Below are 12,236 nucleotides of genomic sequence, written 5' to 3'. Positions count from 1 at the left end.
CACAAAAAGAAACATATCTTATCTAACTGTAACCTACATGTCATTTGAAAGCCCATAGTCTCCACTACATAGTTTAAATTTGTTATTTCAATTTTGATTCAAACTCTTCTTGTCCTTATCTCCACAACTTGTAAAGCTGCTTTTATGCCTTATGTGATATCATGAGACGTCCAAGATCACTGGGTCACTAAAGAGAGTATAACTTTTCCTATCCTGTAAAACCCGACATAACCAGAATTGCTCAGCTGTGGATTTTTCAGTGGCTCATTCAGCGGAGTAATAAACCTAGTTTTTAATAACATTTCTGAGACACTTTCCTAAGGGCTTGGCTACACTTACGGTTTGCAGCGCTGGTAGTTTGCAGCGCTGGTCATCCAGCTGTGTAGGAGCAGCGCTGGTGTGTGGCCACACTCACAGCTACCAGCGCTGGTGTGTGGCCACATTTGCAGCATTTCCAGCGCTGTTGGGAGTGATGCATTATGGGCAGCTATCCCAGCATTCAAGTGGCCGCAACGTGCTTTTCAAAAGAGGGGGGTGGAGTGGGCTCTAGTGTGACAGGGAGCGGGGGGAGAGAGAGAGTGGATTTTTGGAGCCAACACTGTGTGTTAGCTTCCTGACTTGAAAAATCAGAACATTTTTCCGACCCCTTAGTCTTAACTCTTAATTGCAAACAGCCTGCAGGCAACAGGACTCCCCACTGTTTCCCTGCCTGCCTCTATTTGATTGTTTACAGCCAGGTACAGATGATCACAGCAAACAGGAGCTTTGTTTGTTTTTTAGATAGCAGCAGCGGCAACGGAGGAGCTCCACAGAGCTCGTTCACAACAGGGAGGAGGATCTCATTTGATTGTTCACAGATTGATCACAGCAAACAGGAGCTGATAAACAGCTCCGGTAGAAACGGAGCTCGGAGCTCCGGAGGTTCACAACAAAACAAAGAGAGGCTGCATAACAAAACAAAGGGAGTAATTTAGTTAAAAGCATTCTGGGATATCTCCTTATTCCCTGGAGGCCAATAAAAGCGCTGGTGTGTGTCCACACTTGATGAGCAGCGCTGGATCACCAGCGCTGCAATCGCTACACCCCAACCCGGCCAGGTGTACAGCCAGCGCTGCAGCCAGGGAGTTGCAGCGCTGGATGTGCCTTGCAGGTGTGGACGGTTACTAATTGCAGCGCTGGAAAGCCTCTACCAGCGCTGCAACTTGCAAGTGTAGCCAAGCCCTAAGAGACTTTGCGGCTGCTTATATAAAGTTTCTTCCTACATGGATGCATTGTTACCAAGTTTTGAAATTTTATTGTAAGTCTCACAGTAGTTTGTGTTTTTTCTTAAAACCCCAGCCCCTGCAGTCAGGTGATTATTTGAGACTCTATTTTCATAAATAAATATTTTTTTCTTCCCTTTGTGGTTGTGGGGAAAAGCATGAAAAAGTTCAAAAAAACAAAAGATATTTAAACACAATCCAACATTTATTATTTCAAAATCTCATGCTTTTTGAGGCCCAACATAGTTTTCAGTAGTTTGGCGATGTTAATGCAATATGATTCAAGATTAAGGCCATGTTTTTCCTTCAAGTTGCAAAATATTTCAAATATTTCAGTATTTCTGAAAATGAAATAATATTTAGTGACACTGTAAGTGACAGTCACCACGTTGCTAATTTTATAGATCTTTTAGCATTTTATGGAGCAATCTAGTAATAGCTTCTTGAGGACAAAGTGACACACTTCTGTACATTTCAAATGATCAGTAGAACAGTCATGTACATATCTGGGATCCATTCTGAAGACTTTACACCTCTCACATGGGGCATACCCTTATCAAAAGCTTTTCTGGTTTTCTCCAAATTATACAAATCATTTCATCTTTCTGACATGAAATCCATGGACATTTGGGTTTCCATTTATTCTGGAAAGTGTTTACATTTTAGTTTTTCCTATTCCTTAGTATACTTTGGTGCCAGAGGCTTAATGGATACTATGCCCAGGGCCTTCAGAACTATGTTCTGCTGAATCAGTCTGTCTTCCTTAGTTGTTTGTTTTTTGGTTTGATGTGTTCCAGACACTTAAAAAAAAATTAACTAAGTTTCTGTGCAAAAGCTCTCAGTTTTGGTCTACTTCTGCTTCCGTTGGAAACCAATGGTAAAACTTCTATTGACTTCAGTGGGAGCAGAGTGAGAGCAATGCTAAGCTGCTTTTGAAAATTTCACCCATAGTTTTTGAACAAATTGGTATTAAAAATAGTGTTCACATTAATGATTGACTTGCAAATTTAAATTGCCTGGTTCTGCAAAGCTGTAACAAAGTTTTAAACCATCTCTTTCCTAATATTAAATTGTTTTTAACACAAACAGCAACTAATCAAATTGTAGTTTAGATTACTAGAAAGCCTATTGCAGTGTAGTTGCCAGATTAAACTATCACTTGTTTTTCTGGCAAAGATAACTGCCTTTGAACTCTTCAGCTGTGGTTGAAATGCCTAGATTCAGTCTCTCCTTGCCCCAATAACTGCAAACTTTTTATCAGAGCACTAACAGTGTTCCAGCTGATACTCAGATATGGTAAGCCGTGGTCCTAACCAAGCATATGGTTTGTGTGGCTGAGTCTAGAGATATATAATTTCCAGATGTTTTGAAGGCATAGAAAAAAAACATATGGGGAGGGCGGTTGCAAAACAGAAATTTTGGAAAAAAATGAAATATCTGCAGTAGTTACTTGCTTATCAAAATGAAACTTTACTTCTTTAAGAGTGAGAAATGTATTATGTATCATTTAATTAGCACATAGAGATTACTGCTAGTTACATTTATGAAGTAAATAAGTATAAATTCTTTGCATTTGAATAATAACAAATATACGTAGTAGTAGAGATGGAGCTGCACACTGAGATATTTGTGTATTTTTTGCCTGTTTCTCTAAAATATGTGAGGGTGGGCGGGGGGGAGAAGAGAGGAATTAAAATATTGAAAAGAGAAAGCATGAACATTGTTAACTTTCCTTTTTGTGTACAAGTCATCTGTAGGATTCAGAAATAGTATGTAAATTGAGATCTGATGTTATAAAGCAGATACAAAAGAAACTCATGTTTCTAGAGAAAAAGTGCTAAAAATGAACATATTTATATTAGGGTTGTCCAGTGATTAAAAAATTTAATTGTGATTAATCACGCTGTTAATAATAGGATACCATTTATTTAAATATTTTTGGATGTTTTTTACATTTTCAAATATATTGATTTCATTTACAACACAATACAAAGTGTATAGTGCTCACTTTATTTTTTATTACAAATATTTGCACTGTAAAAAAACAAAAGAAATAGTTTTTTTCAGTTCACCTCATACAAGTACTGTAGTGCAATCGCTTTATCGTGAAAGTTGAACTTACAAATGTAGAATTATGTACAAAAATACCCTGCATTCAAAAATAAACTTTAGAGCTTACAAGTCCACTCAGTCCTACTTCTTGTTCAGCCAATCGCTCAGATAAACAAGTTTTTTACATTTGCAGAAGATAATGCTGCCTGCTTATTGTTTACAATGTCACTTGAAAGTGAGAACAGGCGTTTGCATGGCACTGTTGTAGTCGATGCCACAAGGTATTTACATGGCAGATGTGCTGAAGATTCAGACAACCCTTGATGCTTCAACCACCATTCCAGAGGACATGCATACATGCTGATGATGGGTTCTGCTTGGTAACAGTCCAGAGCAGCGTGGACCAACACATGTTCACTTTCATCATCTGACCCAGATGCCACCAGCAGAAGGTTGATTTTCTATTTTGGTGGGTCGGGTTCTGTACTTTCTGCATCAGTCTTGCCTTTTTAAGATTTGTGAAAGCATGCTCCATACCTCGTCCTGATTAGATTTTGGCAGGCACTTCAGTTTCTTAAATCTTGGGTCAAGTGCTGTAGCTATCTTAAAAATTTCACATTTGTATCTTCTTTGCATTTGTCAAATCTGCAGTGAAAGTGTTCTTAAAACGAACAACGTGTGCTGGGTCACCATCTGAGACTGCTATAACATGAAATATATGGCAGAATGCAGATAAAACAGCAGGGCACATACAATTCTCCCCCAAGTTGTTCAGTCACAAATTTAATTAACGCGTGTGTCATCAGCATGGAAGTATGTCCTCTGGAACAGTGGCCGAAGCATGAAGAGGCATATGAATCTTTAGTGTATCTGGCACGTAAATATCTTGTGACGCCAGCTACAACAGTGCCATGTGAATGCCTAGTCTCACTTTCAAGTGACATTATAATTGAGAAGTGGACAGCATTATCTCCCGTAAATGTAAACAAATTTGTTTCTCTTAGGGGTTGGCTGAACAAGAAGTAGGACTGAATGGACTTCTAGGCTCTAAAGCAGGGTTGGGAACCTATGGCACGGGTGCCGAAGGCGGCACGTGAGCTGATTTTCAATGGCACTCACACTGCCTGGGTCCTGGCCACCCATCTGGGGGCTCTGCATTTTAATTTAATTTTAAATGAAGCTTCTTAAACATTTTAAAAATCTTATTTACTTTACATACAGCAATAGTTTAGTTATATATTACAGACTTATAGAAAGAGACCTAAAAACGTTAAAATTATTACTGGCATGCGAAACCTTAAATCAGAGTGAATAAAGGAAGACTCGGCACAGCACTTCTGAAAGGTTGCCGACCCTTGCTCTAAAGTTTTACATTGGTTTGTTTTTTAGTGTAGTTATGTAACAAAAAAACCTACATTTGTAACTTGCATTTTCATGATAAAGAGATTGCACTCCAGTACTTGTATGAGGTGAATTGAAAAATACTATTTATTTTATCATTTTTACAGTGCAAATATTTGTAATAAAAATAATATAAAGTGAGCCCTGTACACTTTGTATTCTGTGTTGTGATTGAAATTGATATATTTGAAAATGTAGAAAAAATCCACACATTTTAATAAATTTCAATTGATATTGATATTAACAGTGTGATTAATTGCAATTAATTTTTTGAGTTAATCGCATGAGTTAACTGCGATTAATTGACAGCCCTAATTCATATATATTCATTATAGTGTGGTTAACATAGTAGAACATTAAGGACCAGCAGTAAATATGGGTATCTATCCAGATTTTATAGTGAATATCAGACTCTTCATTATATATAATGTCATATTAGTAGGCAAATCTAGCTATCATATAAATAAACAAATATAACTTAAACAGTTTAATTATCAATTTACTCTTGGAAATGCTACCATAGCTCAAGTTTTTTCTTGTGACTTTTCTAATCAGAATCTCTCTCTCAAAAATTAACAGCTTCTGATTCTGAACTTCCACTATGATCTTCATCTATTTCATTAAACTGAGGATATGCGTGGCGTGAAACAAACTCTTTCACATGTTGTCATGTTTCTTGAGTTTGTGTCTTTCTCATGCTTCAGAAGATGGAGGACTCTGAAGCAGATGAGAAGCAAAAGGAGTCAATGGTTGTGCTGTACAGAGGCCTTGCCACTGTGTTGTAGGAGCAATGTGCTTGGTGGATTCCCAGATTGTACTCTGGGATCAAATACCTGAAGAGGTTCTATATTCTGCAACATTTGAAAATGCTTCACACAGCACACAGTCAACCTGTGGAACTCCTTGCCTGGAGAGGTTGTGAAGGCTAGGATTATAACAGGGTTTAAAAGAGAACTAGATAAATTCATGGAGGTTAATTCCATTAATGGTTATTAACCAGGATGGGTAAGGAATGGTGTCCCTAGCCTCTGTTTGTCAGAGGATGGAGATGGATGGCAGGAGAGAGATCACTTGATCATTACCTGTTAGGTTCACAACCTCTGAGGCACCTGGCATTGGCCACTGTCGGCAGACAGGATACTGGGCTAGATGGACTTTTGGTCTGACCCAGTATGGCCATTCTTATGCTTTTCCAAAATCTAGTCCTAAAAGTGAAAAGCACTTTAGGATGTAGTTACTAAGTGTAATCCAAATACGTTGATTGATTTTTTTGGTACACTGTTCAATACACTGCAAACAAGCAATTTTAAACTTAGAATATAACTTTATCTATAGTACATTCCAAACTCATAGTGCTTGATTCTCATCTCCTACCAGTGTAAATCAGGAATAACTCCACTGAAGACAATAAAGGGCTTGTCTACACTGCCCCGCAGATCAGACTATGGGGGTGTGAATGGTAGTGCACACTGAAATGCTGTGCTTTAATGCCCCCATGTGGATACAATGGGTGTGAACTAAAAGGTTCCTAGGTTACATTAATGTAGTCCTCTTCAAACAGGACTGCATTACTGTGAACTAGGAACCTTGTAATTTGCGCTTGCAGCATCCACATGGGGGCATGATAGCACAGCGTTTTGGTGTGCAGGGCTATTCACACCGTTGTAGTCCAAACTGCAGGGCAGTGTAGACATAGCCAATGGTACACCAGTTTAAAGCTGACAAAGGAATGAGCAGGATCAAGTCTGCAATGTTCCAAAGCACTTAAAGAGTTAGAACCTGGTAGAGCAGTGACTCTAAAGGAAAATGTATCAGGAGTTAGACACTGGTCAGTAGTTCACACCCATTCTTTATTGGTGATACCATAATTGTCCAGTCTCATTTTGAAAAGCGGTTTAAGCATTTGGACTGATAATCTTTTTAGTAATTGTATCCCAAATATGCTAAAAGTTTAAATTTATACCATTTTTAGGTTGTCTCCTGAGTGTTCAGATAGCTAAAAGGTCACACACTTTGTTGCTTCTGTATGCCAAGCTCACCACTGCCCACACTACTGGTTCTTTGCATCCTTTCATTCTTCCTCACAAGCTTCCTGTATGCCACCTGTCCACCCCCTCTCTATTTCAGGAACTATTTGCAACTCCCCAAAGCCCCCAATACCAGGATCTTACATTCTCGCTCCCCCATGCCAAGAGTTGTGGGTATGCCCTATTCCAGTGGTTCTCAAACTATTGTATTGGTGACCCCCTTTCACATAGCAAGCCTCTGAGTGTGACCCCCCCTTATAAATTAAAAACATTTGTTTATATATTTAACACCGTTATAAATGCTGGTGGCAAAGTGGGGTTTGGGGTGGAGGCTGACAGCTTGCGACTCCCCATGTAATAACCTCACAACCCCCTGAGGGGTCCCGACCCCCAGTTTGAGAACCCCTGCCCTATTATCTTATCTCTTCTCTTCCCAACCCTTTCTTTTTTTTTTCTTTCTTTCTGTATGGGAGATAAGTCATTTAGCATGTCAACACTTTAAACTAATAGGAAGATGGGCTGAGCTGATGTGGGTTATTGTTATGCTGGAAGGAGTTAATGGCTGCCATCAACCAGTTCTTTCATCTTAAGATGGTTACAGAGGTGGTTGAAACTTTGGCTCTGCTAACTAGATGCCAGGCACTGTCACCCATTTCTCCCAACTGTTTCTCTAATTTCACAAAAATTAATAGCACTGTGCCCACTGATACTAGATATTTTGAAATCATTGGCAATATCGCACAGCAGCGTTTCACAGCTTGTTACACAGTTGAGGAACCCAAACAATCTTCTCTGCCCTGTAGTAACACAATTAGGGGAAAAACAGGTCTTTTAAAAATCGCTTTCATATAGTCTGGGACCAAAAACATCAAAACGTCTTAATTTTAATCAAATGGTTAATGCATGGTGTCACTGCAGGGCAGAGTTACAGTTGTATGGGTGCTCCAACTGTGCATTTGCATATCTTAACATGACGTTTGACTTTAACTCTGGATTTATAATGGACTTTGGGATAGTTCAGCATCTTTGTAATCTTTTATATCCTTAAATTACTGGCACATACTCTCAACCTTAACTCCCTTTTATTGTAGTTTTTTGTCTGGGAATATAGAGGATAATTCTCTCAAGGACTAGTAGTCAAAATGGTCAGGGATGCAACTCTATGCTTAGGGCGACTCTAAAGCTCTGACTACCAGAAGCTAGGAGGGGAAGATGATTGGATCACTCCAATAGCGCTGTTCTGTACACTACAGCTGAAGCTCTGGTACTAGCCACTGTCGGAGACAGGGAACTAGGCTTGGTCTGACCCAAAATAGCATTTTTTATGTTTTTAGGTACTATTTTAATTAGGGCTGTTGATTAATCTCAGTTAACTCTTGCAATTAATTTTAAAAAATCATGATTAAAAAAGTTAATCGCGATTAATCACAGTTTTAATCACACTGTTAAACACTAGACTGTTGAAACTGAAATTTATCAAATATAAATTTGTGGCATTTGCATGGTACTTTTGTAGCTGGCATTGCAAGGTATTTACATGCCAGATATGCTAAACATTCTTATGCCCCTTTATGCTATGGCCACCATTCTGGAGAACATGCTTCCATGTTGATGAAACGTGTTAAAAAAATGTGTTAATTAAATTTGTGACTGAACTACTTGCATCCGAAGAAGTGGGTATTCACCCACGAAAGCTCATGCTGCAAAACGTCTGTTAGTCTATAAGGTGCCACAGGATTCTTTGCTGCTTTTACAGAACCAGACTAACACGGCTACCCCTCTGATACTCAAATATTTTGGATATTTTTCTACATTTTCAAATATATTGATTTGAATTACAACAGAGAATACGAAGTGTACAGTGCTCACTTCATATTATTTTTATTACAAATATTTGCACTGTAAAATAATAAAAGAGATAGTATTTTTAATTCACCTCATACAAGTACTGTAGTGCAATCTCTTTGTCACAAAAGTGCATCTTACAAATGTATTTTTTTTTGCTACATAACTGCTCTCAAAAACAAAACAATGTAAAACTTTAGAGCCTACAGGTCCACTCAGTCCTACTTCATGTTCAGCCAATCGCCGCTAAGACAAACAAATTTGTTTACATTTACGGGAGATAATGCTGTACACTTCTTATTTACAATGTCACTTGAAAGTGAGAACAGGCATTTGCATGGTACTTTTGTAGCTGGCATTGCAAGGTATTTACATGCCAGATATGCTAAACATTCTTATGCCCCTTTATGCTATGGCCACCATTCTGGAGAACATGCTTCCATGTTGATGAAACGTGTTAAAAAAATGTGTTAATTAAATTTGTGACTGAACTCCTTGGTGGAGAATTGTATGTCTCCTGCTCTGTATTTTACCTGCATTATGCCATATATTTCATGTTATAGCAGTTTCGGATGATGACCCAGCATGTTGGTTGTTTTAAGAACACTTTCACTGCAGATTTCACAAAACGCAAAGAAGGTACCAATGTGAGATTTCTAAAGATAGCTAGGGCACTCGACCCAAGATTTAATAATCTGAAGTACCTTCTAAAATCTGAGAGGGACGAGATGTGGCGCACACTAGCAGAAGTCTTAAAGACTCTGATGCAAAAACTACAGAACCCGAACCACCAAAAAAGAAAAGCAACCATCTGCTGGTGGCATCTGACTCAGATAATGAACATGAACATGCATCAGTCTGTTCTGCTTTGGATCATTATTGAGCAGAACCCATCATCAGCATGGATGCATGTCCTCTGGAATTGTGGTTGAAGCATGAAGGGACACAGAAATCTTTAGCGCATCTGGCACGTTAATACACCTCTACCCCGCTATAACGCGGTCATCGGGAGCCAAAAAACCCTACCGCGTTATAGCAGAAATCCTGTTATATCGGGGTAGGGGCGGCAGGGCTCCGGCGGTGATTTGACGGGCCCGGGGCTCCCCGCAGCAGCCGGAGCCCCAGACCCTTTAAAGCGCCGCCAGAGCCCTGCTGCTACCACGCTATACGCAAACCCATGTTATATCAGGTTGCGTTATAGCGGGGTAGAGGTGTATTTTGCAACGCCATGCCAAACGTCTGTTCTCACTTTCAGGTGACATTGTAAACAAGAAGTGGGCAGCATTGTCTCCTGCACATGTAAACAAACTTGTTTGAGCAACTGGCTGAACAAGAAATAGGACTGAGTGGACTTGTAGGCTCTGAAGTTTTATATTTTTATTTTTGAATGCAGTTATTTTTTTGTACATAATGCTACATTTGTAAATTCAACTTTCATGATAAAGAGCTTGCACTATAGTACTTGTATTAAGTGAATTGAAAAATACTATTTCTTTTATTTTTACAGTGCAAATATTCATAATTAAAAATAAATATAAAATGAGCACTGTACACTTTGTATTTTGTGTTGAAATTAAAATCAATATATTTAAAAATGTGGCAAACATCCAAAAGTATTTAAATAAATGGTATTCTGTTATTGTTTAACAGTGCAATTAATCGCGATTATTTTTTTTAATCTCTTGACAGCCCTAATTATAATTAAGGCTACATTTATGACACAGAGGTCATGGAATCCAAATTCCAGAGACCTCCATGACATTTTTTGCTTCAGCCTCGGGGGCTGAAGGACTCTGGAGCTGACAGCCAGTGGGGCCCTGGTAGGGTTCCAGTGACAGGCGACAGCAGCAACAAGTGACAGGGGGCCCCCTGCAAAGTTCCAGTGACAGGTGACAGACTCCTGAGGGGGCCCTTCTCAGGGTTCCAGTGACAGGCAAAAGCCTTGCACGGGGAGAGGGGAACGCCTTGGGTGAGCGGCTGGGGTGTCCCATTTTCTCTTTGGGAAATATGGTCACCCCATAGCTCCCAGCCACCACAGTGATGGGGGAAACCATGGAGTCGAGCAGCAAAAGTCACAGACAGGTCACAGCTTCCGTGAATTTTTGTTTATTACCTGTGACCTGTCCGTGACTTTTACTAAAAATAACTATGACAAAATCTTAGCCTTAATTATAATATAACTGTGGCTTCTCTCTATTGTCATGTTCTGGGGTACAGTCCAGCCTACTGAATGGTTGTGTCTCCACAGCCTGTAAACCTGGGTGCCTTAAATGCTCTGCTGCTGTGCTCACAGCTAGAGTGACCAGATGTCCTGATTTTGAAAGAACAGTCCTGATATTCAGCACTTTGTCTTATATAGGCACCTATTACTAGTCATCCAACCTCAGAGCCCTGACACTAACGGCCAGGAGTCAAGCAAGCACTGAGTATCTGTGTGTTAAGCAGCTCTGGTCAGCTACTCTGATTCTAGCAGCCCACTTGTTACATCCTAGCCATGCTCTGGTATATGCCAGGCTTGGTTACACCTGGCAAGATGACCCCAACACCTCTCCAGACCTGAATTTTCCCAAACTGTACGCTTTGCAATGTCTAACCTCTTTCATGGATCATTCAGAGGAAAAATAAGGTTTGTTTGCTCCTCTGAAGAGACAGAATGCACATCTTATAACTTTAGTTGAAACACAGCACTGGGTTGATTTAGATTAAAAGTAAAACAACTTTATGAACAAAAGGAGATGGGATTTTAAATGAGTTCAGGTATAAAGGATAGAGTTAGAATTGGTTATAAGCAATTAGAAGTGCTTTCTAGAAACTTAACAAAACTACAGTCTTGGTTCAAGGTAAGACTCTTACCACACTTCTTTCCAGCAAGATGGCTGACCCCCCCCCCCCCCCCGTCAGAATCTAGCACAAAATACTTGGTTCCTTTGTCGTCTTAGGTGAAAGATAACTTGTGGTTCTTTGCTCCTCTCTTTTATAGTCCAATGAACCTTTGAAATTGATTCTTCTGAAGGTTACCCCTGCCACGTCCCCCACCCCCCAATAAAGTTTGTTCAAGCTCTGAGGAAGGAGACATGGAGTCTGGGGTGAAGGAAGTTCCATGCCGGTTTCTTCTCCTGCTGGTATTTGCTAAAATGCAAATTGATCTGTTCCTGCCCTCTCCAGTGCAAATGAATGTCCACTTGACATGTGATTGCTAATCACCTGTGGTGACACCTGACTGGAAGTGTTAGCCTGTCTTTTGTCTGAGAGAAACCTGTTTACCCTCGCCCCAGCCTTGTCTGGTAAACACATTTTAGTTCCACATTTCCTTCATATTTGTATGGTCCCTTAGGAACTTACCGTATATACACCACACAAGAATGTTAGTGATCAGTGTGTTGTTAGTTTTTACAAAACACACATGAGATACAGATTATAACATTAATGAATTGGGGTACTCTGAACTGGGCAGGCGAGCTGAAACTCATTACCAGATATCAGTGAGCCTCTTGCATTGGGATGCTGTTAGAGTCACACCTACAAACTACTTTCCAGTGTCATGATAACATATAGCATTTATGTGTTGTTTATATTTTCAAAATACTATACAAAATTAATACTGTTTTATAACATTATCCTTGGAGGGGAAAACTGAGACCCAGGAGAT

The 12,236-nt window shown here is 39.6% G+C and overlaps 1 protein-coding gene across 1 annotated transcript in view; it reads left to right on the top strand.

Moving 5' to 3' along the window:
• Positions 1 to 12,236, top strand: part of EXOC2 (exocyst complex component 2) — a 186,492-nt gene that overhangs the window by 53,687 nt on the left and 120,569 nt on the right. The gene's annotated exons all lie outside the window — the stretch shown is intronic.

This window comes from Mauremys mutica, chromosome 2 (genome assembly GCF_020497125.1).
Source record: "Mauremys mutica isolate MM-2020 ecotype Southern chromosome 2, ASM2049712v1, whole genome shotgun sequence".
NCBI classification, from domain to species: Eukaryota; Metazoa; Chordata; order Testudines; family Geoemydidae; genus Mauremys; species Mauremys mutica.
Note: the sequence above shows the minus strand (reverse complement) of the source record. Positions and strands in the feature narration are given on the sequence as shown.